This window comes from Phodopus roborovskii, unplaced genomic scaffold (genome assembly GCF_943737965.1).
Source record: "Phodopus roborovskii unplaced genomic scaffold, PHOROB, whole genome shotgun sequence".
Lineage (NCBI taxonomy): Eukaryota > Metazoa > Chordata > Mammalia > Rodentia > Cricetidae > Phodopus > Phodopus roborovskii.
The window spans coordinates 62,911-89,676 of record NW_026126882.1 but is presented as its reverse complement, the minus strand read 5'-3'; the positions used below and the strand labels follow the sequence as shown (position 1 = coordinate 89,676).

General features: G+C 42.6%; 1 pseudogene; it reads left to right on the top strand.

Moving 5' to 3' along the window:
* LOC127214650 (sodium- and chloride-dependent transporter XTRP3A-like) overlaps positions 1-23,040 on the top strand; it is a 40,821-nt pseudogene extending 17,781 nt beyond the window's left edge.
* The last annotated feature ends 3,726 nt before the right edge of the window (positions 23,041-26,766 follow it).

The following is a 26,766-nucleotide window of genomic DNA, read 5'->3' as shown; positions in this document are numbered from 1 at the left end:
ATCTTTTCCCAACCCTTTACCCTGAGGTAATGTCTACCTTTGAAGCTTAGATGTGTTTCTTGTATGCAGCAGAAGGATGGATTCTGTCTTCGTATCCATTCTGTTAGCCTGTGTCTTTTTAAAGGTGAGTTAAGACTATTAATGTTGAGGGTGAGTAAGGACCATTGATTGTTGATGCTTGTTTGATCTAGGGTTGTTGTTGGCAGTGATATTGTGAATATATTAGTTCTGCTTCACCCTTGGTTTCTAGTGTAGTTGGATTATCTGTTGTCTACATTTTTGCGGGCATAGTTACCTTCCTTGGGTTGGAATTTTCCTTCCAATACTTTCTGTAGGGCTGGATTTGTAGATACGTATTGGGAAAATCTGGTTTTGACATTAAATATCTTGTTCTCTCCATCTATAGTGATTGGGAGTTTTGCTGGATATAGTAGCCTAGGCTGGCATCCGTGTTCTCTTAATACTTGTAGAACATCTATCCAGGACCTTCTGGCCTTGTGGGTTTCCATGGAGAAGTAAGGTGTATTTTTGATAGATCTGCCTTTATATGTTACCTGTCCATTTTCTTTCGCTGCTCTTAATATTCTTAATATTATATGTCAAGGGGTCTTTTTCCTTTGGTCCAGCCTATTTGGGGTTCGGTATGCTTCTTGTACTTTCATGGACATGTCCTTCTTCAGATTTGGAAAGTTTTCCTCGATGATTTTGTTGAATATGTTTTCGGCACCTTTGAGCTGGGCTTCCTCACCTTCGTCTATGCCTATTTTTCATGGTGTCCCACATTTCCTGGATGTTTTTTGTTAAGGATTGTAAGGATGTATGATTTTCTTTGGTTGATGAATCTATTTCTTCTAGTTTATGTTCTGCACCTGAGATTCTCTGTTCCATCTCTTGAATTCTATTGGTTATTGTTGTGTCCGTAGTTGCCGATTTTTTGCCCAGCTTTTCAATTTCCAGCATTCCTTCCGTTTGTGTTGCCTTTATTTTCTCTATTTCAGTTTTCAAGTCTTGAACTGTTTCCTTTACCTGCTTAATTATTTTTTCTTGCCTTTCTGTACTTTCCTTAAGAAATTTGTTCATTTCTTCCATTTTTTTGTTTGTTTTTTTCATCCATTTCTTTAAGGGACTTTCTCACATCTTCTTTGAGGGCCTCTATCATTTTTATGATGGTAATTTTTAAGTCATACCCTTCTGCTTCCTCTGCTTTGTTGTTGTGTTCCATTCTAGTTGGTGTAGTTTCCCTAGATTCTGGTGGTGTCATGCTTGTCTTTCTGTTCTTAGGTGTTCTCTTGTATTGCCTTCTTCCCATAGCTTGTTCCAGTAGTTGTTGGTTGGGTTTCCCCCTCTTTCTATGGTACTTCCCCAATGGGCTTATGTGGGTCTGTGATTCAATATCTGTAGCTCTGTGTGGTCCAAGCTCTCTTCAAGGTTTCTCCACAGACAGGAATCCAGGGATGGTGTCAAGGATGAGGATCCAGAAGAAGATGCCAGCAGGTACTCACAGTGGTCCTCTGGCCAATAGCTCTGGCCAATAGCTCTGGCCAATAGTTCTGCCCAGTAGCTGGCAGAAGAGGACAAGGGCTGAGCTGGAACTTCAGAAGGTTTTGCAGGATAGTCGGATCTCCCTGGAAACTGGCGCTCTCCAGCTGCAGAGGCCAGGATTTGGGGATCAAGGATGTTGCCTGCAGGAACTCAGAGTAAACCTGCAGAGATAGGCGCATCTCTGGGAGGGGCCCGGGACTACAGCAGAGGACTGGAGGCGGGGTCAGAGTCTAAGCTGGTGGAAATTATGGGTGGTCCCACGTGGATAGTCAGGCCTCCTTTGTTCAGAGTTGCTCAGAGAAGTCTCCGAAGTAGGGTTGACTGTTGGCTCCACCCTCTGTCCCAGTGCTCAATCAGAGCGGCAGGACCATGTATGGGGTAGGGCACAGGGTAGGGGGGGTAGTCTGGCCGTGGGGATGGGTGGGGGTGTATCAGAGCTCCAAGGGTGCTCTAGATGGGGACCTGAGGCAGGAGCAGCAGGATCAGGGGCCAACCCAGGGAATTCGGTTGGGGGAGTGGGGAAAAGAGATTGTAGGGGAAAGGCAGCCCTGATTGGGCCCAGACTCACCTCTGGCCAATAGCCAGCAGAAGAGGACAAGGGCTGAGCTAGAACTTGAGAAGGTTTTGCAGGATAGTTGGATCTCACTGGAAACTCTAGATTTTTAAATATAGCATTAATTTGGGTCAATTAGAAATTATAAACACCTTAACAATTTTCTTTCTTTCTTTATTTATTTTATATAACCAAGTCCATTTAAATGAAAACAAATATTTATAGACAATATTTGCGAATTTGGGCGTCGTTCTTTCCAAACTACTTCCTGCTGGAAAGCGGCACAGTCATGGGGGAGTCTAAGAAGATGCAGAAATCCTGGCTGTAGTCTGTAAGGCTGCTTTGTCCAGCTGTTTTGAATGTAGGATCACCTGGTACTCTTTTTCAGGCAGTCTGGCTTTATCAAACCACATTAGTCTGGAAGGAATCCACAGATTTTCATTTTCTGTGGAAACAAAAATTGAAATCCTTTTCCCCAGTAACTTGTCCTTGAACTTAAATTTTGGAGTCAAAGCATTTTTTAATTTAATTTATTATTTTACATGTCGATCGCAGTTCCCTCTCCCTCCCTCTCTCCCTGCTTTATTCCCTTTCTCCCCCCCCTACTTCCAACCTCGCTTCATTTTACCCTCTCTGCCCTCTCACTTGCACCCTAACCACCCTTCCCTCCCACCCCCCTCCCCAATTCCATATGAAGGGGAATGCCATCCAGTTGGGGTCATGTAAATCTGACAGGTCATGTGAAGTAGGGACTAGGGCTTCTCTCCTGTCTCTAGGTTAAGGCAGTTATCCCTCCATGGGGGATATGTTCGCAAGGTCCTTTGGTGCACCAGGGATACATCTTGGCTCCACTGTCTGAGGTCCCTTATACTGTTCAGTCTTTCTGGCTGAGACCCATATTCAGCGGGGCCTGAGTCAGTCCCATGCTGGCTTCCCAGCTATCAGTCTGTTGGCCCATTATCTCTTCCTTGTTCAGGTAAGCTGTCTCTATGTGTTTCTGCCGACTGGTCTTGTCCTCTCCATCTGCATCTGGGTTCTAGTTCGACTCAGTGTTTATGTATGTGTGTTTGCTCCTGTTTCCAACAGGTATTCCATGAGGGCTCCATGGATAATTGTTGATCTCACTCTCTGGGAAGGGCATTTATGGTAGCCTTTCTATGGATGCTCAAATTGTTAGTTGGTGGCAGTCTTGTAGTTCTCTAGTCCTTTCTTTGTGTTCAACTTTATCTTCAAACCAATATTGGCTCCCTCTTTTATGCTCTCTCTCTCTCTCTCTCTCTCTCTCTCTCTCTCTCTCTCTCTCCTGTCTTCTATTCTTAACCAGGCTATATCTTCCTGGTCGCATGTGTTTTCCTTTCCTCCCCCCTCGTTTTCTCCTACTTCTCTCTCCTTTCACTACCCCCATTCCTGCCACTTCCCCTGTGCTCTGGGAGACCTAACAGCATCTTAACCATTTTCATTTCCTGTGTGTTTGATAAATGTGTATGGTTATTTTTTTTCTTTTTCTTAATGATAGGGTTTCAAAGTAGCAATGGTTCCAGTCATGGAAGTCACTCTGTTGACAAGGCTAGCCTTGAATTGACAGAGATCCACCTTCCTCTACAACCCGAGTTCTGGGATTCAATCTCTCTACCTCATCTTCCTGGTGTATATCTAGTTTAAAAAGTATCTGTTTCGATCTTCATGATCTATAATTGTGTTTGAGTGTGAGCTTGGTAGAGTGTTACTACCATGCTTAAAGATTTCTGTTGAGTTCGTAAAATTACTTAGGACAGAAAACAAGGACCTCCTCAACCAATGTGGAAAACTGAGCCTGTTACCATTCTTGCTTCAACATTATGGAATTCTTTCTTCTTTGCCTGCCACTCCCAGGAAAGGAGCTGTGAATCAAGCCACTACACAGACTAATGATTGTGACTCTGTTACAGAAAGCAACTTTTCCCAACTCTGGCCCTGCTAAATGCAAAGTGGCTGTCCATGGCTTGACTCCTCCACTGGTGGCCAAGGTTTCAGGCCGTAGAGATCATGGACACCCTGCCATTCCACAGAATCCAAGAGGCCAGAAACCACCACCACCTCCTGCAGATGCTCGACAGTATGTCCCATCAAAGGGATGTGCTGGCCCAAGGTTTCCTCCAAAGTCAGGTAGGCTTTTTAAAAGGCCCTTATATGAATAAATATGTATCTGTGTGTGTTACGATGAGAAACACTGGCCAGAAGCAACTTGAGGGAGAAAGGGTTGTCATGGCTCACAGGTAACAGTCCAGCAGCAAAGAAGTCAAGGTTTCACCTTGAACTACCTTAGGGAATTTTGAATTTTAAATGTACTGTGATAGTTCAGAAGATCAGCAAATTTACAAGCACTTTTTTTCTCCTCAAGGCAGGGTTTTTCTATAACTTTTGAGCCTGTCCTGGAATTCACTCTGTAGACCAGGCTAAGCATGAACTCACAGAGATCCACCTGACTCTGCTTTCCAACTTTGGGATTAAATGCCTGTCTCACCAATACCTAGCTACAAGCAGGTTTCAGGCCAAAATTATGCATATACCATTTTATAGAAATGTGTACTGAGGCTAATATTTACATTAATTATTTATATTTTGTCTTAAGATTACTGGCTAAAGTGCTTAAAAGTATTTCTTCTGGGTAGTTCTTCCCACATTATCATATTTAAAATCTAAGATCATATTAATTATTTGCTGAAATCATTGAAATTTCTTCTTATACTTACATTTTAAAATAAAAGTTATTTTTTTCTTTTATAGCATACTTTCCCCTTTGGAATCAGAAGTTTCTATACAATAAATCATGTTTTAAAGTAATAGAGAAGAACCAGTTTAGTTATCCCTGCCTGTTCTCTTCCCTCATATCTATTCTTAACCTTCCAAGAGTATGACATGTATTTTCTTTCGGAAGTTTTGTAGTTGTTCTTGTCATTACAGAAAAATTTATTTAGGATATCATGCCAGGATCACTGATTTCAATGTTACTCTTGAAAGTTTTACTACATTGAAATCTGTTCTACAATATATCTTGAGTATATTGAGATCAAGAGTAGCTGCTAAGACAGCACAAAGACACCTGAAATTGGTGGTGGTGTTCTTATGAATCCCATGTAGGTAAGAAGTCCACTTTAAATATCAAGATTATTTGTAAGATCAAATATTGTGGTGTGAGTTTTGTTTACCAGTATGGGCTGTAGTTTGTGGTTTACCATGTGTGCCATACAGGATTTCAACCTCCACTGTCCTTTACTCATCTCTTGCAACAGGGTAGAATGTGTACAAACTGAGGGGCTTTCCATTTTCCCTTCTCCCAACTTCTGGGTTCTTCTCCCCACCCTCTCTTTTGAGAAGTAGAAATGAACTCTCTCCAGACTTGATTCTGCCTTCCAAACAATCTGCCCCAGAACCTCCACAAACACAGGAGACCTGACCATTTCTATGGCAGTCATTTCTTCTCATTTTCAGTTCAAGATCACTTTTGTTACTTATGTGATTATATTGCTCAAATTGCAGCTTAATGGAAACATATTGTCAGGATAGTAGTTTGTAGAAAAGATGATTTAAATATGAATCTTATGAGTGAATTATTTCCACTTCATTTTATTCTGCATAATGTATTTTACTTTGATTATGTCATCCATAATTGTGGAAGTTTTATACAGGCAATCTCATAATTGATGTATCTTAAAGTCAAAAAGCTGTTTCTTTATACCAGAAATGTGTTCACCATGATTTTAGGCAAAAGTAAAGGTAACTGTGTGTTTAATCAAATGAATTTTAATTGATTTAAAGCATTGTTTGTCTTTGGTATTACTGAACCCAGCCAGTTTCCCATAAACGTTTTCCACTAAATTAGTCTTTTCAGCTGTGCAAAAAATTAGTCCTTCAAAAGAGAAGTTTGTGGGGGGCTGGACTGATGGTGAATCATTAGTTAAGACTGGAATCTAGTGCAGATAAGAGGACATGGTCTTGGTTCCTAACATCCACATGGCAGTTCCAATCCCAGGAAATCCAATGGCCTCTTTTACCTAAAATTTCACAATGTATGTATGTGGTGCTTACCCATACATATAGTGTACAGATATTCATGAAGTACACCAGGCATGCCTGTAATGTACCAGGTATTCATTGTTGCAAAAGGCATGCACGTAGTGCACTAAGCATGCAAGTAGAGCACAGGCATGCATGCAATGCTATGTACAATATGCTTGCCCATGTTATACATCATGCATGATATGTACCAGCATGTATGTAATGCTCTATACAGGTATGTAGTTCATGGTTGTGAGTATATAGTCCAGGGCATGCAAGTACACAAAATACTTGCATACATAAATTACAGAAAAAAACTAAAAATAACAAAACAACATAAAATAACATAAAATATTTTTCTTTTTCTTTTTTTTACGTAAATTAACTCATTTATTAGAGGCAGGGGTTTCCAAGCAATAGCATTTCCACTGGTCTTACAGTTCCTTCAGTCTTCTGATGGCAGACTTCACTGTGACTGCAGAAATAGTGTTGTGAGTCCAGGCCCCACCTGCCACTGTATTCATGCAGGAACCACAGTGCCAGATGCCAACTGCTCATCTCTTCATCGTGGCCCTGCCACAGAAGGAGCAAGTGTACTTGGCATGCTGGCTGATTTCAATTTTCTTCACCATTTTCCGGAGGGAGGCACCGTAGCGGGTCCTGTATTTCCTGATGATCCCGACCATCTTGGCGTGTTTAGCCATGTAGCTGGAACCTAAGCCCAAGCCCGGAGAGCATATTTTTCTTTTTTCTTTTAATTTCTTTCTATTTATTTATTTAATTATTTATTTTGAGAAATGGGACAGGGTTTTTCTTTGGCTTTGGAGGCTGTCCTGGAACTAGCTCTTGTTCATGACGCTGGTCTCAAGCTCATTTAATCTGCCTGCCTCTGCCTCCCAAGTGCAGGGATTACAAGCATGCACCACCACTGCCTAGCCAACATTTGTGGATTTTCTGATTTGAGTATCTTACAAAGTATGCACCCTACTACTTTTAGTTAGATATAAAATGACCCAAAATAAAGCAATACATTTTAAAACCTTAAATATGTTTTATACTTGAAAGAAAGACAGGATATTGTCTAATGATGAATTTCAGGATTTTCTTTTGTCCACTGACTAGTTTTAAGGTTCAAAACCAATGGGTGTGTGTGTGTGTGTGTGAGAGAGAGAGAGAGAGAGAGAGATACAGAGAGAGAGAGAGAGTATGCACAAACAGACACAGGCACACCCAATTTTGTGCTAAATGTATGATGATTAGTTAACAGCTGTAAGATAATTTTTCTACAGTAGGTTATTTAGAGAGCTCAGGGTCTCAGGCTGACACAGTAATTCCCCTATATCCTGGAAGTTCTACTGACTGGTTTCTTATATAATTTCTGGTTCTCTCATTTTGACTTTCTAGTTATTGATTTGTTTGTTTCTTAGAGACAGGGTTTTTGTATGTGTAGCTTTGATTGTCCAGGAACTTGCTGTGTTGACCATGCTTGCCTTGAATTTGGAGCCATTCCTGTTTCTGCCCATGGAGTGCTGGAATTAAGGGCATGAATCTCTACATCTTTCGTTTTATTCTTAATGTGTGAAATGTTGATTGTTTTCTGTGGGTTGGGATGAGAGAGCTGACACCATGTAACTGTCCTAAGGCACCTCTTTCTGAGGTAGGGAGTTGAAGTGTCTCCAGACTGGTGTTCATGTTCTTGGTCTTGCATACTGATAGGAATGGAGGTTGAGACCTAACTAATGAATTTCCCATCGGGGGTTGAATCAGTGATTTTTCTCTATTCAGTTGGATTTTGCATAGGTGTCAAGGGACAGCATAAGAACTCATTCTCTTGCACAGAGCTGTGACAGTGACTAGAATGGTTCCCTTGTGTCATTGGGAAAAGTCAGTGGTCAGGAGGTGTTTCTGCTCCAGACAGGAAGCTAAGCTTTGTGTTGAACACACGGTTTCCCCCTGTTCTGTTTCTACATTTTTACAACATGTATTTCTACCTCATCATTCCCATTTTATTCTTGATTGAGCAGATTTAAAAGAACTTATGACTGATAATTATTTACAATAAAGTTTTATATTGAAACTTTTGTAATCTTGACATCATTAAATCTCTGTTTCAACCCGTTTTGCTTCTTTCTCTTCCTGGACCACTATTTTACTGTCTGTTAGCTATTTCTAGTCCCAAAATGCTATTAATTTTACCATGCATAAAAGCATGCACAATTGTTCTATATCTGACCTAAAATTTACAATTCAAGAAATCAAACTCATGATTTAAAGGCTAATTCTGGCCTGAAGTAATCACATACTAAATTTCAGTCCCTTTCTCTGTGAATCCTACAGACCAAGTTTTATGCTATGTCATCATTTGCTCTTAGCATCAAGACAAGAGCCTGAAAACACATTTAGTTTCCCTTACACTTTAGGTAATTGAAGTAATAATGGGAAGGGTGAAATCTCAAGAAATTGAATTGTGCATTTTTCTGACCAATAGAAATGTATAATCATAGGTTACATGAGTAACATTCTCTGCTTCATCTGCCTTTAAAAACAAAACATAAAAGCAATATAATCCTTAGAAAGTTAGACAATGGTAGATACAATGGAAAGCATCTGTTCAGAAGCGATGTTAACAACTCTTCAGAGGATGCTGCCATGTGGCTTTTGTCCTTCAACTGCCTTTTTAAATATAGATTCTTATATTGACAGCATATTATATATTTATATATATCTATGAACATATTTTTAAATTTTTTTTTTCATTTCACATAGAAACAACATATTCTTCTCACTCTCCTTCTGCACAATGACACACTTCCACCAATAAGGCCATACCTCCTAATAGTGCCACTCCCTTTGGGAGCCATTTTTTCTCAAACCACCACAGTTGGCCTCTCACACGGATTGTGAGACACATTTCCACATAAATATGGATTATGGACTAAAGTGTTCCACAGTATGACTTCTAAGTAATAGTGTTCACATGATCGTGTTTAAAATCCAAAATCAATTTATTATTTGGTGAATTCATGAAATTCCTTTATACACTTACATTTTAAAATAAATGTAATTAGTTGCTTTTACAGCATAATTACCCCTTTGACATCATGTGTGTGTACACAGTAAGTCATGTTTTCAAGTACTAGAAAAGAACAAGCTCAGTTGTGCTTGGTGACTTATCTCTGCCATGGCCTCTAGTCTTAAGCTCCTTGGAGAACGATATTTGTTTTTTGAGTGAATTTATTCCACTGGCATTATAGGAAATTTCTCTTGTCGAATGTCAGGTCGATATTATCATAGGAGTGTTAAGTATGAAAGTTTTACTGTATTGAAATCTATTTTAAAATAGGCCTCCAGCATATTGAGATCTGGCATAGCTACAAGATCGGACAAATACAACTGAAATCATTGGCGTTGTTCTTACTTATTAATCATATGTAGCAAAGAAGTCCATTTTTCAATGTAAAGATTTGTTTGTAAATCAAGTATTATACGAGTGTTGACATATTACCACAAGGGCTGGAGCTATTGGTTTAATAAGTGTAAGGTATAGGGTTTTACTTTCCGATGACCTAGACCCATCTCCTGAAATTGAGAAAAGTGCATGAACCTATGGGCTTTCAAAGTTTCCTCAACAAAAGTGCTGCATTTTCCCAAACCCCCACATCCTGAGTGTAGAAATGATCTCCCTCCAGAATCCATTCCACTTTCCCAACATGCACATGAAACTCCATCCTACACCAGGACCTCCTGAAACACAAGGAGACCTGGCAATTTCCATGACAATAATTTATTGTCATTTGCACTCTGACAACTGCTGTTCGTTCTGTGACTCTGTTGTGGTTCAGAAGGAAGCTTAATACAATTAAATTTCAGAATAGTATTTTGGAAAGAAGGATGATTTAAGTACTATCTTATGAGTAAGTTATTTCCATTTATTTCACTATGGGTAGTAACATTTACATTGATTATTACCTCTTATATAATGAAGGGAGTTAGGCATACAGTCTTAGTGATGAGGATACCTTAAACTCTAACCTCTGTGTCTTTACACCAGGAATGTGTAGAACATCTGGTTGTAGACAATTGTAAAGGTAACTGTAGCTACAATCAATCAAATTTTAATTGAAGTAAATTCTTATTTGGCAGTGTTAATATTAAAACCAGCTTGTGTCCCATAAACATGGTTCCATAAATTAGTACTTTTTACTCTGTAGTTCCAGAGGGAAGGGTCTGAGCTGGATAAATGGTGGATCACTGGTTAATACTGGCTCCTCCACAAGAACTGAGGACTTCCCAGCATCCACATATAGCTACAGTTCAAGGCAATTCTCTCTGCTGGGCTGGTAGTACTCCCTGTTAGCAACATATCTTGGCAGATATACCATGACTGTGGCATCCCTACTATCTTCTTTCTGTGTATCACATTCATGTGTGATGTATGAGAAGGCCAGAACTGGGCATCAAAGCCCCTGGAAGTGCTGTTACAGATGGTTGTGACCTGTTGTGTTGTTGCTGGGAATTAAACACAGGTCCTAAGGACGAGCAGCCTGTATCCTTAGGTATCAGGGAAATCCAAATCAAAACAACTTTGAGATACCATCTTATTCTTGCCAGAATGGCTAAAATTAGAAACACAAATTATGACTCATGTTGGAGAGGTTGTGTAGAAATGGGAACACTCCTCCACTGCTGGTGGGAACACAAACTCATACAGCCATTTTGGAGATCAGTATGGCGGTTCCTCAGGAAAATGGGAATTAGTTTACCACAGGACACGGCAATATACCCAAATGATCCACATCCATTCAAAAAAGACATCTGTTCAACTATGTTCACGGCAGCACTATTTGTAATAGAAAAAACCTGGAAGTAACCTAGATGACCCTCAATTGACGAATGGATAAAGAAGATGTGGCACATCTACACAATGGAATACTACTCTGCAGAAAAAATAATGGTATCTTGAAATTCGTAGGCAAGTGGATGGGACTTGAAAAAACAATCCTGAATGAGGTAACCCTGTCACAAAAAGAGGAACATAGTATGTACTCAATCATATATGGATGTTAGACCTAGATCAAAGGATCACCAGCCTATAATTCATACCACCAGAGGAACTAGGATACAAGGTATATTCTAAGAGATTCATTTAAAGTCCCTCAAAGAACCGGGAAGGGATGAATCCCGCAGAGCACAGGGGAAATGAAATGGGCAGCAAATGGAGAGAGAAGTAGGAGAAACTGAAGTCTAGAGAACTACAAGACTGTCACAAACTAACAAATTGAGCTTCCGTGGAAAGGCTACCATAAATGCCCTTCCCAGAGATTGAAATCAACAACTAACTTATCCATGGAACCCTCATCTAATGCCTGTTGGAAACAGGAGCAAATACCCATACATACACTGAGTCGAACTAGAACCCAGATGCAAATGGAGAGGACAAGGCCAGGTTGCAGAAACACATAGAGACAACTTACATGAGCAAGGTGGTGCTAACGGGCCCTCAGAATGATAGCTGGGAAGCCAGCATGGGACTCACTCAGGCCCCCCTGAATATGGGTCTCAGCCAGAAAGACTGAACAGTCTAAGGGACCTCAGACAGTGGAGCCAGGATGTATCCCTGGTGCACAAAAGGACCGTGCGAACACATCCCCCATGTAGGGATAAATGCCTTAACCTAGAGACAGGAGAGAAGCCCTAGTCCCTACTTCATATGACCTGTCAGATCTACATGACCCCAACTGGATGGCATTCCCCTACATATGGAATTGGGGTGGGGGGATGGAAGGGGAGGGTGGCCAGGGTGCATGTGAGAGGGCAGAGAAGGTAAAAGTGAGTGAGGGAGGGAGGGAGTAAAAAGGAAGTGAGGGAAGGAGGGAGGGAGATAGGGATAGGGAACTGGGATCGACATGTAAAATAATAAATAAAAAAATGCACCCACCTGTCAGCTCACAGCTGCCTGTAACTCAAGCTCCTGCGGATCTCCCTCTCTGTCTCTCTCTCTGACTCTCTCTCTCTCTCTATGTCTCTCTTCCCCCCCCCCACACACACACGGACACACACGGACACATATGCAGACATGCCCTGGCATGCATTCGAGCAAAACACAAATGCATATAAAATAAAATTTTAAAAAGAAAAGGGAAATGAAGTATACAGAGTGCTCATTGGGTACAACTTACATTTGGTTTCTTTGAACCTTGTTTTAAGCAGTTGGCTACCTGGCTCCCAGAGGCTGGCTGATGTGATTATCTGAGATTCAGCAGCTTGTTATAAGATTGAAGTCCATTTCACATCCAGTTAGGTTAAAGTTCACGGTGTACAATGACACCATTAGTCCAATTTAAGTGCATCTTTAGGTCAAACTACATTCGATTGAACGGAATTATCCTGAGAAAGAACTCCCTGTCCACTTATTCTCTCTTCAGGCATGTTTTTTCTAATTCATTGTTTCCAGTTGTCTACGATTTTGTGCTGTCGGTGGTAGTCACAGGCAGAAAAGTGAGATCACAGTACCCCAGTAGGGAGTATTTTAACACTCACATTGTTTAGGATTGATGGCTCCTGCTAATAATAGTGAAATAATTGTTGTTTGATATCTAATATTCACTTAAAAATTTCAGTGTCATGTTATCCTTATCTGCTCCTGAAGCCTATTTCCACTGTGTTTACACCACTGAGCTAATTAACATTTTTGTATCAGTCAATACAATATTGTGTTCCTATAACCAAATACCTAACAAGGTCATGAGTGGGGTACTTATTTTGCTCTCTGGAGTGAGAGCTACAATCTATCATGGTGGAGAAGGATTGTACAATTCATGACAATAGTCTCATGAGCCTAAGTCTCTTAACTATTGATGGACAAGGAAGCAAGGAACAGACAGGAAGTGACAGCGGGAAATAAAATCTCAAGACACTTACCCAATGATCTACCTTCTCCAGTGAGAGCTCAGCTCTGAAAGATATATGTGGTGATATATTATTTATGATTCATCAAAGCTTGCCCGAGGATTCAGAAAGCACAAACATCCAAAAGTTATAGACGTTAGGCAATGGTGATACATATCCTTAATCCCAGCAACCATACTAGCTAGCCAGGCAGTGGTGGCACACCCCTTTGGGTGGATTTCTGTGACTTCGAGACCTCCCAGGGATACACTAGAATGAAGCAGTCTACAAGCTTAACAGAGCTCATGCCTTTAATACCAGCTCTAGGGAGGTATGTATATAAAAGTCAGGAACCCAGTGTCTCAGGCTGCGTTGTGAGATTTAATCTCTACCCACCCTGAGGAGAGGCAGCAGTCTGAGGTTTGCTAGAGACCTTGCAGAGACAGGAACACCCCTTTTTGGACTGAGGTAGATGTAAGAGCTAGTGGCTCAGCTCCTTTGCTTCTCCGACCTTCATCTTGACGGTTGAACAGCAATATCTGTCTCTGGGTTGTTATTTTTGGTGTTACAGTTACACACCTCTAAGAGTGCAGCAAAACACGGAGGATAGACATTCCACATCTGAACTATGGTGTTCCACTCTTGTCCCCTCTGACTCACACAGGTATCTGGTGTCTTTTATTCATCTGCAGGTTGTCCAGGACACGGGCCTGGCCTTCATCACCTACACTGAGGCCATTAAAAACATGGAAGTATCCCAGTTGGGGTCAGTTCTCTACTTCTTCATGTTGCTGATATTGGTTATGGGAAGCATGCTTGGAAACACAGCAGCCAACCTCACCCCTCTGACAGACAGCAAGGTCATCTCCAGCCACCTGCCCAAGGAGGCCATTTCAGGTGAGGACACCAGGCAGTGGAGGCAGGGCATGTGTGAATGGAAAAATCCAAGAAAATCAGTGGAGGGGACTAAATAGGGGCCATTTGCTTCTAAGACAATTCCAGAAGTGCTGCAGGGGTGTAGCTTTGCTCCTGCTAGTGTGATACTCAGCTCCACTTGTGTTACTTGTACTAGGAGCTCTATGCACATGTAATATGCACCACAGAGACCCATTTTTAATTTCACCACCTGGCCTCCCAGCCTGGATCATGAGAACCCTCCTGTGCCTCTGATGGCTCTATGTCTAGAATAGATAATATCACGCCTGATCATATGTCCTAGTCATCATGTGGGAAGTGTCCTCTTCCCTGTTCCTCAATGCCTGATAGCACTTGACATATATATTTTTTTCTCTGAAATTGGGTCTCTGTGGTCCACATTACAAATGCATCTAGCTGCCAACCCAGTACTTAATCCTCTCCTGTGGGAGCGTTCCGGTGGATGACACTGTATGGTATGGTAGTAGGAAGGGCTACTATGAATTGAGAGGCACCATGGAAAGCCTTAGGAAGTCAGAAGAAAACATGGAAAGGGTCAAATATTGACTCTGCCATGTTGTGCTACAGAGAGTTGTCTGACAACAGTAAGCCCTGGCACCAGGTATGAAAAGGATCACTGACTACCACCTTGGAGGCTTAATCTGGCCGGGTACTTGACCAGAGCCTGGCATGTGATAGCACCTACTTAAATTGTAGTTTCCCCCCAAACCAATCCTTACCTATGACCCACACTACATTTAAATCCACTTCTCACAGGGGCTACTTTATTGGTATCTTCAGCATTCCTAGACATTCAGCCATTATGACATCCCCCAAAGAGCAACAGTCCCCCTGACTGTTGTTGTTGTTTTCGTGCTCTGGAATCCCCTGCAAAGCAGCTCCTATAGCTGATGTGGGAACTACCCTCCACAGCACACATAGGGATAAATGGCTCTTGTTGACATCCACTGTGGGATTACTCAGGTAGTCTGAGACAGATGAGCACTGACCTTGTGTACCTGGTGTGGTGTGCCTCATCAACTGTGCCATCGGCATGTTGTTCAACATGGAGGCTGGGAACTACTTGTTTGACATCTTCAATACCTATGCAGCAACGCTGTCCCTGCTGTTTATCATGCGGTGGAGATCATAGCTGTGTGCTACATGCATTACCTAACGAGGTTAGGAGACCCCAGATCCTGCCTGCTACAGTGGGCAGAAAAGCTGTAGGGTCACATCTATAAGAAAATCATCTTTCCTCTGTGCGCTTGCCTGTTTTAGATACCAGAACTGGCAGTGTGTCCTCTGTCCTCAGGTCTCAGCTATCTCTTGCTTCCTCAGTTTACCTGTATCCAACAGTTTCTTTTTTCTTTGCATTTCATTTTTTTTTTTGTTACTTCTTTGGCCATTTTGTATCCTGGGGTGCTTCCCTGATGGCCCTACTATATTTGTGGCTTTCTGGGAGGGGACACAATCTCCATGACTAGATTCTGTGATCTTCCAACATCAGAGCTTTTCAAGAATCCTGCCCAGAGTCCAGTTTGAAATGTTAGCCCATGGACTTGTCAGAGTTTTACCTTGTGGCCCGGCCAGCAGTGGGAGATATTTTACGTTCCCGGGGATGGGATATATTTCTGGGTCTGATATTACTAATTAGGGCACCCTCCAAGCCTGGGCATTATCATATCATTTGGGGATCTTGGGAAAACTGGACAAGTGCCTGCAATAGGTTTTAGGTTAGCAGATCTGGGTTGAGGTCCAAGCACTCAGAAGTTCCTTGGTGTTCTCGGACTACATGCTGAGACCCACTAGTGGGGGTTTTGGTTTACCAGTATTCTGCCAAGCATTAGCAGCAGCAGCAACAAAGATCCCTAGGGAAACTCAGGTCCTCCAGTCACCCAGCCCTGCTGAGTGAGGTCATATGAGGGGATTCATAGGTTGTTTGTGTGTGAACTGGGTCAAAGGGCTGTGACATCCCTTCCTCTTCCTTAGATTATTCTGATAGTTTGGGCTTAGGTGAAAGTCAGCCATGACACTCTAAACAGCAGGCTGTCCATTGAGAAACACTTCCCTCTGTCTCTGGAAGAAGCGCTAGGTTCCCATGACATACTGAGGCATTTCCAATAGGTTAGGTAATCAGAATGGTGCACACCATACCGCAAGGATTCGGCCTTGAAAATGCTTGGGAACCATAGAGAAGGATTATAATTGAAGGCACTTCCAAAGTAACTTTTTTATTTAATCCTCTCCTCTTATGCAGTCCCTCAGCTTATCACATTTTGAAGCGTTTAACGATCAGGCGACCAGTTTCTGGATCACCCAAGGTTAAGAGGTTTAAATTGTCATCTAGGAAAAAAAAAATGCCAGGTTTCAGGGAGAAAGGGACTGGGACTGGCCAGAAAGGGGATTCTTCAGAGTAGAAGTAAGTTAAAGAGAGGCCAGGACCTTGGCTCCCTGGGGTGACAGAAGAAAGGACACAGTTACATCCTGGAAGTGATGGAAAAAAAAATGGCAAGCATGGAGGTACACTGGAATCTTGCAGGTCTTTTGGTGGTCCAGACAACAACAAGGAGGAAGCTTTGGCTCATTCAGGAGGCAGCGCCATCTAGTGGCCATCAGTAACAGAAGCCTTCTTGCTCTGCCTCAGCCAGCTAACTCCATAGGGGTTGTGGGGAGGTGGAGGGCACAGATGGAAAAATAAGACAGAATCACTTTCCGAGATCTGAATTTTCTTCATTCTGTAGTTAGAAATCATACTGGGCAAAATAAAATTCAGCATGTTCTACACTCACATGTGCAGGAAATCAAGAGAAAAGAAAAATATATATAGAAAGTGGAAATGAGGGGGCTGGACAGATGGCTCACTGGTTCAGAAAACTAGCTGCTTTTCCATAGGACATGGGTTCAATTGTCAGCACCCACATGTCAGCTCACAGCTGCCTGTAACTCAAGCTCCTGAGGTTCTCCCTCTCTGTCTCTCTCTCTGACTCTCTCTCTCTATGTCTCTCTTCCCCCCCCCACACACACACGGACACACACGGACACACGGACACATATGCAGACATGCCCTGGCATGCATGCGAGCAAAACACAAATGCATATAAAATAAAATTTTAAAAAGAAAATGGAAATGAAGTGCTCATTGAGTACAACTTATATTGGGTTTCTTTGAACCTTGTTTTAAGCAGTTGGCTACCTGGCTCCCAGAGGCTGACTGACATGATTATCTGAGATTCAGGAGCTTTTTATAAGATTGAAGTCCATTTCACATCCAGTTAGGTTAAAGTTCACGGTGTACAATGACACCATTATTCCAATTTAAGTGCATCTTTAGGTCAAACTACATTCGATTGAACGGAATTACCCTGAGAAAGAACTCCCTGTCCACTTATTCTCTCTTAAGACATGATTTTTCTAAGTCATTGATTCCAATTGTCTATGATGTGGTGCTATCCGTGGTAGTCATGGGCAGGAAAGTGAGATCACAGTACCCCAGTAGGGAGTATTTTAACACTCACATTGTTTAGAATTGATGGCTCCTGCTAATAATAGTGAAATAATTGTTGTGTTATATCTAATATTCACTTAAAAATTTCAGTGTCATGTTATCCTTATCTGCTCCTGAAGCCTATTGCCACTGTGCTTACACCACTGAGCTAATTAACATTTTTGTATCAGTCAATACAATATTGTGGTCCTATAACCAAATACCTAACAAGGTCATGTGTGGGGTACTTATTTTGCTCTCTGGAGTGAGAGCTACAATCTATCATGGTGGAGAAGGATTGTACAATTCATGACAATAGTCTCATGAGCCTAAGTCTCTTAACTATTGATGGACAAGGAAGCAAGTAAGAGACAGGAAGTGACAGCGGGCTATAAAATCTCAAGACACTTACCCAATGATCTACCTTCTCCAGTGAGAGCTCAGCTCTGAAAGATATATGTGGTGATATATTATTTATGATTTATCAAAGCTTGCCTGAGGATTCAGAAAGCACAAACATCCAAAAGCTATAGACGTCCGGCAATGGTGATACATACCTTTAATCCCAGTAACCATACTACCTAGCCAGGCAGTGGTGGCACACGCCTTTGGGTGGATTTCTGTGAGTTCGAGACTTCCCAGGGATACACTAGAATGAAGCAGTCTACAAGCTTAACAGAGTTCATTCCTTTAATCCCAGCTCTAGAGAGGTATGTATATACAAGTCAGGAAACCAATCTCTCAGGCTGCATTGTGAGATTTAATCTCTACCCACTCTGAGGATAGGCAGCAGTCTGAGGTTTGCTAGAGAGCTTGTGGAGACAGGATCTCCCCCTTTTGAACTGAGTTAGATGTAAGAGCTAGTGGCTCAGCTGCTTTGCTTCTCCGACCTTCAGCTTGAAGCTTGAACAGCAATATCTGTCTCTGGGTTGTTATTTTTGGTGTTACAGTTACACACCTCTATGAGTTCAGCAAAACAGGGGGGATAGACTTTTCACATCTGAACTATGGTCTTTCACTTTGAGTCACACGTGTATCTGGTGTCTTTAAATCATTCACATGCTGTCCAGGGCACGGGCCTGGCCTTCATCGTCTACACTGAGGCCATTAAAACGTGGGAGTGTCCCAGCTGTGGTCAGTTCTCTACTTCTTCATGATGCTGGGTATGTGGAGCATCCTTGGAAACACAGCAGCCATCCTCACCTCTCTGATCGAAACCAAAGTCATCCACAGCCACCTGACCAAGGAGGCCATTTCAGGTCAGGACATCAGGCAGTTTATGTGGGGCATGTGTGGGCAGCAAAATGCAAGACAATCAGTGGAGGGGTCTAATTAGGGGCCATGTGTTTCTAAGAAAACTCCAGAAGGGTAGCAGGGGTGTAGCTGTGCCCCTGCTAGGGCGATACTCAGCTCCACTTGGGTGAGTTGTTCTAGGAGCTGTATGCACATGTAATATGGACCACAGAAACCCATTTTTAATTTCACCACCTTGCCACCCAGCCCAGATCATGAGAACCCTCCTTTGCCTCTGATGGCTCTATGTCTAGGATAGATAATGTCACGTCAGATCACATGTCCTAGTTATCATGTGGGAAGAGTCCTCTTCCCTGTTCCTCGAAGCCTGATAGCACTTGATATTATTTTTCTGAAATTGGGTCTCTGTGGTCCACAGTACAAATGCATATTGCTCCCAATCTAGCACTTAATCCTCTCCTGGGGGAGCATTCCATTGGCTGACATTGTATGGTATTGAGTGGGAAGGGTACTATGAATTGAGAGGCACCACGGAAAGCCTTAGGATGTCAGAAGAAAACCTGAAAAGAGTGAAATATTGACTCTGCCATGTTGTGCTACAGTGAGCTATCTGACAACAGTAAACCCTGGCACCCAGGTATAAAAGGGATCGCTGACAACCACCTTTGAGGCTTAATCTGGTCTGGTACATGACCAGAGCCTGGCATATTATAGCACCTATGTAAATTGTAGTTTCTTTCCAAACCAATCTTTATCTAGGATCCCACACCACATTTAAGTCCTGCTCTGAAATCCCCTGCAAAGCAGCTCCTACAGCTGATGTGGGAACTCACCCTCCACAGCACACCGAGGATTTGATGACTCTTATTGACATCCAATGTGGGATGACTCAGGGAGTCTCAGGCAAATGAGCAGTGATCCTGTGTTCCAGGTTGATGTGCCTCATCAACTTTGGTATCGGTATGGGTTTCCCCATGGAGGCTGGGAACTACTGGTTTGACATCTTCAATGACTATGCAGCCACACTGTCCCTACTGCTCACCATGCTGGTAGAGATCATAGCTGTGTGCTACGTGTATGGGATAAAGTGGTAAGGAGACCCCAGATCCTGCCTGCTACAGGGGGCAGCAAAGTTGTGGGGCCACATCTATAAGAAAATCATCTTTCCTCTGTGTGCACATCTGTTTTAGATACAGTAACTATCAGGTTGTCTTCTGCCCTCAGATCTCAGCTACCTCTTGATTCCTCAGTTTACCTGTATCCAACAGTTTCTTTTTTCTTTCCTTTTCCTTTTCCTTTTTTTTTAATTCCCCATTTTGTATTCTTGTGTGTTTCCCTGCTGGCTCTGCTATATTTGTGGCTTTCTGGGATGGGACTCAGTCTCCATGACTAGATTCTGTGATCTTCCAACATCAGAGCATTTCAAGAATCCTGCCCAGAGTCCAGTTTGAAAAGTCAGCCCATGGACGTGTCAGATTTTTACCTTGATACCCTTGCCAGCACTGGGATATTTTTTACCTCCCCGGTGATGGGATATATTTCTGGGTCCAATATTACTCATTAGGGCACCCTCCAAGCCTGGGTGTTATCATATCATTTGGGGATCGTGTGAAAACTGGACAAGTGCCTGTAAGAATTTTTAGGGGAGGAGACCTGGGTTGAGGTCCAAGGACTCATACATTTCTTGGTGTTCTGGGACTACATGTTGAGACTCACTAGTGGGGGGGGGGTTGTGTTTCCAGTTTTCTGCCAAGCAGCAGCTGCAGCAACAAGGTACCCTAGGGAAACTCAGGCCCTCCAGTCACCCATCCTTGCTGAGTGATGTCATATAAGGAGATAGAGGTTGTTTGGGTGTGACCTGGGTCAAAGAGCTGTGCCATCCCTACCTCTTTCTTAGATTTTTCTGATGGTTTGGGCTTAGGTAACAACCAGCCATGACAGTCTAAATGTCAGGGTGTCCATTAAGAAACACTCCCCACTGTCTATTGAAGGAGAGCCAGGGTCCCATGACATACTGAGGCATCTCCAGTAAGTTAGGTAATCAGAATAGTGGCTCCCCCGTCTTGCAAGGATTCAGCATTAAAAATGCTTGGGAACCAAAGCAAAGTATTATAATTTGTGGCATTTTTACACTGACTTTTTTATCCACTACTCTTATGTACTCCCTCAGCTTATGACATTTTCAAGCCTTTAAAGATCTGGTGATCAGTTTCTGGATCACTGAACGTTAAGAGGTTTAAATGGTTATCTAGAAGAAAATGCCAGTTTTCAGGGAGAAAGGGACTGGCCAGAAAGTGGATGCTTCAGAGTAGAAGTAAGTTAAAAGGAGGCCAGGACCTTAGCTCCCTGGGTTGACTGAAGAAGGGACACAATTACATCCTGGAAGTGATGCAAAGCAATGGGAAGAAGGGAGGAATACAGGGAATCTTGCAGTTCTGTTAGTGATCCAGACAACAGCCAGGAGGAAGCTTTGGCTCATACAGCGCCATCTAGTGGCCGTCAGTAACAGAAGCCTCCTTGCTCTTCATCAGCTAGCTAACTTCATAGGGGAGTGGGAATGAGGGATGGCAAGGAAAGACAAGAGGTTCTGGTGTTCTCATTGCCTGTCCATGGTGGGGAGCTAGAGTCTACCTCAGTCAGCAGTAGAAAGAAGTGGAACCACACATAGGACAAGGCAGACAGCAGCACCGCAGCTGCTGACAGTGGCCTCTTATCTGGCCCCAGCCCACCCTCCTGTGGAGCAGATTTCAAGGCCCTTGTCTGACCTTACCTGGCCACCCAGGCTCTGAGAGGCCCCAGCAAATTCCATCAGAGCTCTTGCCACCAGCCTCTGTGCTGAAAAATAGCGAGGTTTGCTTAGACTCCTAAGTGCTTTCAAACCTGTAGGACTGACCACCAAATCCACTGATGCTACCTGTAAGCAAGAAAGACAGGTAAGAAAAATGGGAGAAAGCTAGAATGAGAAAGCAGAGGGTGTTCTTTGAGTTTCAGCCTAGCAGCTTTATTCCTGTTCTAACTCTGCCTGCTCTCCCATGCCAAGGCCAGGCCCTTCCAAGCACAGAGTGACCATCTCTAGGAGGCAGTAGAGAATACTTGGAACCATCACTGATGCAAAGAGAGGGTTGGCAGAGGGAATCGCTCCCTAGCCATGTGGACTGAGAGGGGTGGTACCCTCTCCCCCACCTCCTCTGGGAACTAGCCTCTGGTCCATACCTGGGACTTCTGTAGGCCAATACTGGGGAGATGATGTCTCATGACCCGTTCATCATTGGCCATCCTTCCTCCTGCAGCCTCAGCCTTTTCCCTTTACCTCAACAGCTCCCACAGAGAGGATCAGATGGGTTGGGGTCACATTCAAACATCAATAACCAGAACAGCATCTTCCCAAGGGCAGAGAGTATGAAAACTGGAGTCCCTCCCTCCAGAGCATGAATAAATCCCCCCCCTCTGTCTTTGTGCTCCCAACAGATTTGAAAGTGACCTTCAGGCCATGACTGGCCACACCCTCAACTGATCCTGGAAGGCCATATGGGCGTTTGTGAGTCCAGTGCTCATCGTCAGCCTCTTTGTCTTCTACCTGAGTGACTATATTCTCACAGGGACACTGCAGTACCAAGCCTGGGATGCCACTCAGGTACCCGATGTTCCTGCAGGGCTGGGGAATAAGGCACAGCCCACACAGTCACTCAGAACACAGGGGACTATTGCTGTGCTGTGAGAAGGCTCCATGTGATAGCATGGGAACTTCATCGAGTATTTCACAGATGCTCAATCTAGCAGGGCAAAACTGGGATGTGAGTTTTTAACCATGATGTATGGAGAGAGCAAGAGATGCCCCCACAGCATTGCAGTGGGCCTTTCCCTAGAAGTACCAGTATCCTCTGGTGTGCCACACTGTACATATTTATACAGAACATTTCTACCACCACAGAAAGCACTAGTCTGTGCTGAAGGTTACATAACATTTAGGGCTCTAGAATAAGGTACTAGAACAGTTGTTTCTATGGCATTCTTGGATAGGCTTTACACGCAATCTCTCACATATGCTCAAAAAGATCAGAATTATCTTTCTTCATGGTTTCTCTGAATTGCAGGCTAGTAGACACCACAGTCCTCACTCTTTAGCATCGTCCCCTTCGTAGAAGCCTTGGGTGAACAGTTCTCTTGGACTCGATAGGAGGGACCTTCCCCTGATGCTCAATCTCTTCTCCTAGGGGCAGCTGGTGACCAAGGATTACCCCACACATGCACTAGCTGTCATCAGTTTGCTGGTGGCTTCATCTACCATGTGCACCCCCTGGTGGCCCTGGGGATTTTCATCAAGAATCGCCTCAAGAGGGGAGGTTCATCCCCAGTGGCCTAAGAATGGACCTAAGTCTGCCACTCTCTGTTTCACAGTTGCTGCCTAATGGTGAGGATACCTTGGTTGGAGTGCTGGTGTGGGGCCTCCTGAATCTGTAAAGAGGATTAGGGAGCTTAGAAAAAGGAGACTACCTTGGGGAGGGGAACCTCATCCCTTAGAAGACTCCCTCCATTATTTGCCATCTGAAGGCTACACCTTGTAGCCTTCTTGTCATCAGGGGTTAAGGCCAGATCATTGTCTCCTAGACTCTAGGAAGTCCTAGAATTCAAGGTAAGCTGTCATTACAAACTTGACCGTAAACCTGAGGAGCCAAACAAGCACTTTTGTTTTTGTTTTTTGTTGTTGTTGTTGTTGTTGTTATTTTTGGTTTTGTTTTTTTTCTTGAAAGAAAACAAGATACTAATTGCTTTTCAACCAGTGTCAGAGGTTTTTGAAGCACCTAGGGCAACACATTAGAATTCTTCTCCTTGAAGCCACATTGAGTGTGTAATTTTTGTGTTTCCTGACTACACTGTAAATACTACTGGGATTTAGTGTCCACTAAGGGAGAGTTTTGTTGGGATTGCAAAGGTTCTTCACAGTAGGCTGTGGCAACTCTAAACTGTACAAGGAATCTGAACAGACATTCCCATCCCTGGGGTTTCAGTGTCAGATGAACCACAAGGGTACAAGTAACTGTAACTTTTCTACAAACATCACTCACAGCCACCTTCATTCACCTCTATATAATAATGTTTTCTAAAATGCACATAAGGCACACAGAGCAGTGTATAGCTGAAAACACTCCATATTTTCCTTTTCTTTTTTTATCATAATAAAGTGGATCAAGGTTATCCAAAGTGAGAGTCCTTCCTGTACTAACAATCTTTGCTCTGCCAAGCTCATGGAATTGAAGGACTTCTTTGGATCCATCTGTGCAGACACCTCTGAAGACCCTTAGACATCACTTGGAACATTGACCAGAGATGTCTTTTATTTCCTTCTTTTTCCCAATGGCAAAAGTTGGCACTGGAAAGGTCTTTCATGTGCCGGGTGGTAGTGGTAAAGGGAAAATTCTCTGGCTAAAAGCTTGCTACTTTTGCAGAGAAACAAAATAAGGTTCCCAGAATCCATGTTGGAACGCCTACAATGTCTGATAATCCAAGTTCCAGAGGATACAACATACTTTTCTATCCTTGTTTTCACCAGCATGAACATGTACACACCTACACAAAACACATACACATAAGTTAAAGTAATATACATATCAAAAAGGTAGATAGTGATGATGTCTTTCCAACAGTTGAGTCTTTAACAAAGAACAAAATTTTCACTATCTTAGCTGCCTTGTTTTCATTTCAAAATGATCACTGTTCTTAAATATATAAGAAGCAACACTTATTTACCTAAGTGTTTACTCCTGGTTTTCTCATCAGATGGATTTTAGGCTCAAACAGTGGGTGCACCCCGTGATAATAAATCAGAGTCTATTCCTGAACTCTTAAGTGTCTGTCCCCTGCTCTCAACCTATGCATAGTGACTGCCTTTCTGCACTTGCCATGCCTTCCTAGGGTCAGTCACAGACAGGGTCTCAAAAATCATGTACCCTCAAAGGTGAAAAGAGGAACATTGTCCTGTATCACTATTCTATTCTTTTTCAGTGTGCCCATCACCTCTGCCATTCCAGATACCTCGGAGCATTGAAAATTTGCAGTGTCCATGCTAATGGATTCAAGGGGCCTTGGTCAGAAAATCTTGGGAGTGAGCCTGGTGCACTTGGGTGAATGCAATGTGCACTCAAATCTGTGAGCCTGGGCAGAGCCTATTGAAGTAGGGGGGAAATTTTGTGGTGCGTTTAGACATACTTACATCCAGAACAACTTGTCCAAATTTAAATACATTGTTGAACATCTCTAGTAATGAGGGGGAGTCACATCAACAGCACAGTTGTGCTTATGGAAATCAGACAGGAGAAGTAATGCTATCATGAAATACAGATGTGCCTCTGTTTACCGCTCTAAAGGTAGTGGAACATGGGAGAATGGAGCCTAAAAAGTGGAATAAAGTCTCACACAACAGCCAACTTTATTAAGAATATCAGGCGATATCCACTTTGAGTATTAAGAACGATCACGTGAGTAAAGCTCTCATGAGTTCAAGCTGAGTATAATCACAATGGCAGGCTGCGCATGAGGAAAAAACCATGAATTTCTATAGAGGTATATAAATAATAATAGCCAGTTGGAATGAATAATCTGAATAATTACTCCTATATGATACACCTGGGAGAGGTGTGGAAGAATAATCCTCCAAGAACAATTTGGTGTTTTGGAGAAACTGAGGTCACAAGACTCTTATTTTCTTGGGAGTTTTCTCACAGGTACTCAGAATTTTTTTTCTTTCTTGACAAAGTTTCTTCACTTTTCCATTTTTTTTTTAATTTTATGTGCATTGGTGTTTTGTCATGGGTGTCAGGTCCCCATGAGCTGGAATAACACATGGTTGTGAGCTGCCTTGTAGGTGCTGGGAATTGAACCCAAGTCCTCTGGAGGAGCAGGCAGTGCTCTTAACTACTGAGCTTTCTCTCCAGCCCCAGCACTCAGAATTCTCACAGGACTGCATTCTTGGATTGTGGTAGGATACTCTTACACCCACATTGTGGTTACACCCTACTAAACCCACTTTAGATTGAAGAGCACCCTAAATTGAAAATGCATTTTTTATACCTTCCTTCCTATCCATCACGCTCAGAGCTGTCAAATGATCATCCCAGAGGCCATGTGATCATCAGGTTTCCCAACATCTCCACAGAATACCCTGCTTCAGATTGCTTGCCCAAAAAATGTTGGGTCTCAAGCTATAGCTTCTACAGAATTCATTTCCCTTTCACACATTGTAGAGTCAGAAAACCCTAAGCTGAACAGGTCAGCCACGGAGCTCTCCACATACAGTCAAATGCCAGTTTCTCCATGGGGATGTAGCTTTGCTTTGATTTGTTACTGTAAAAAGAGAAAGGAAGATCACTGTGGAATGATAAAAGATCAATTACAATGTTTAAAAGCTTAACCATATTTAACAGCTGTAGAATATACATTCCTATGAGCACACTGAAATTCCCCCAAATCAAATCTCAAATAATAGTCATAATTAGAAGTCAACGTGAATCAGGAGGATGGGATGCACCTGTAACCTACCAACTTGAGAGGCTGAAGCAGGGAGACTAAAGACCTGACCTAAACAATCAACCTAGCTAAACCCCATCTCAAAAGGGGATGCTGGAGCAATGGCTCAACAGCTGAAAGGTCTGGCTGTTCTTGAAGAGAAACTGGGTCCGTTCTCCAGCACCCAGATGGTGGTTCACAGTCATCCAGAACCCCAGTTCCAAGTATGTATGTATATGATTATATATATATATATATGTGTGTGTGTGTGTGTGTGTGTGTGTGTGTCTGTGTGTGTGCATGTATGTATATATATGCATGAATGTGTGTGAATAAAATATGCACATAAAATAAAAACAATTCTTTCTTTTTTTAAAGGACAAGATTTGAAACACAACCAAAAACAAAAAACAAAAAACAAACAAACAAACAAACAAACAAAAAATCTCAAGGGATTGCCAACAGTGCTAAGGAGTTTTGACTTTATCATACAGGGAAACTAGAAACTCTTATGATTAACAGTGGACTCACAAGGATGAGCAAATGATTGAAAATTGTATAACCTTAGTTTGCAGGGGAAGACTAT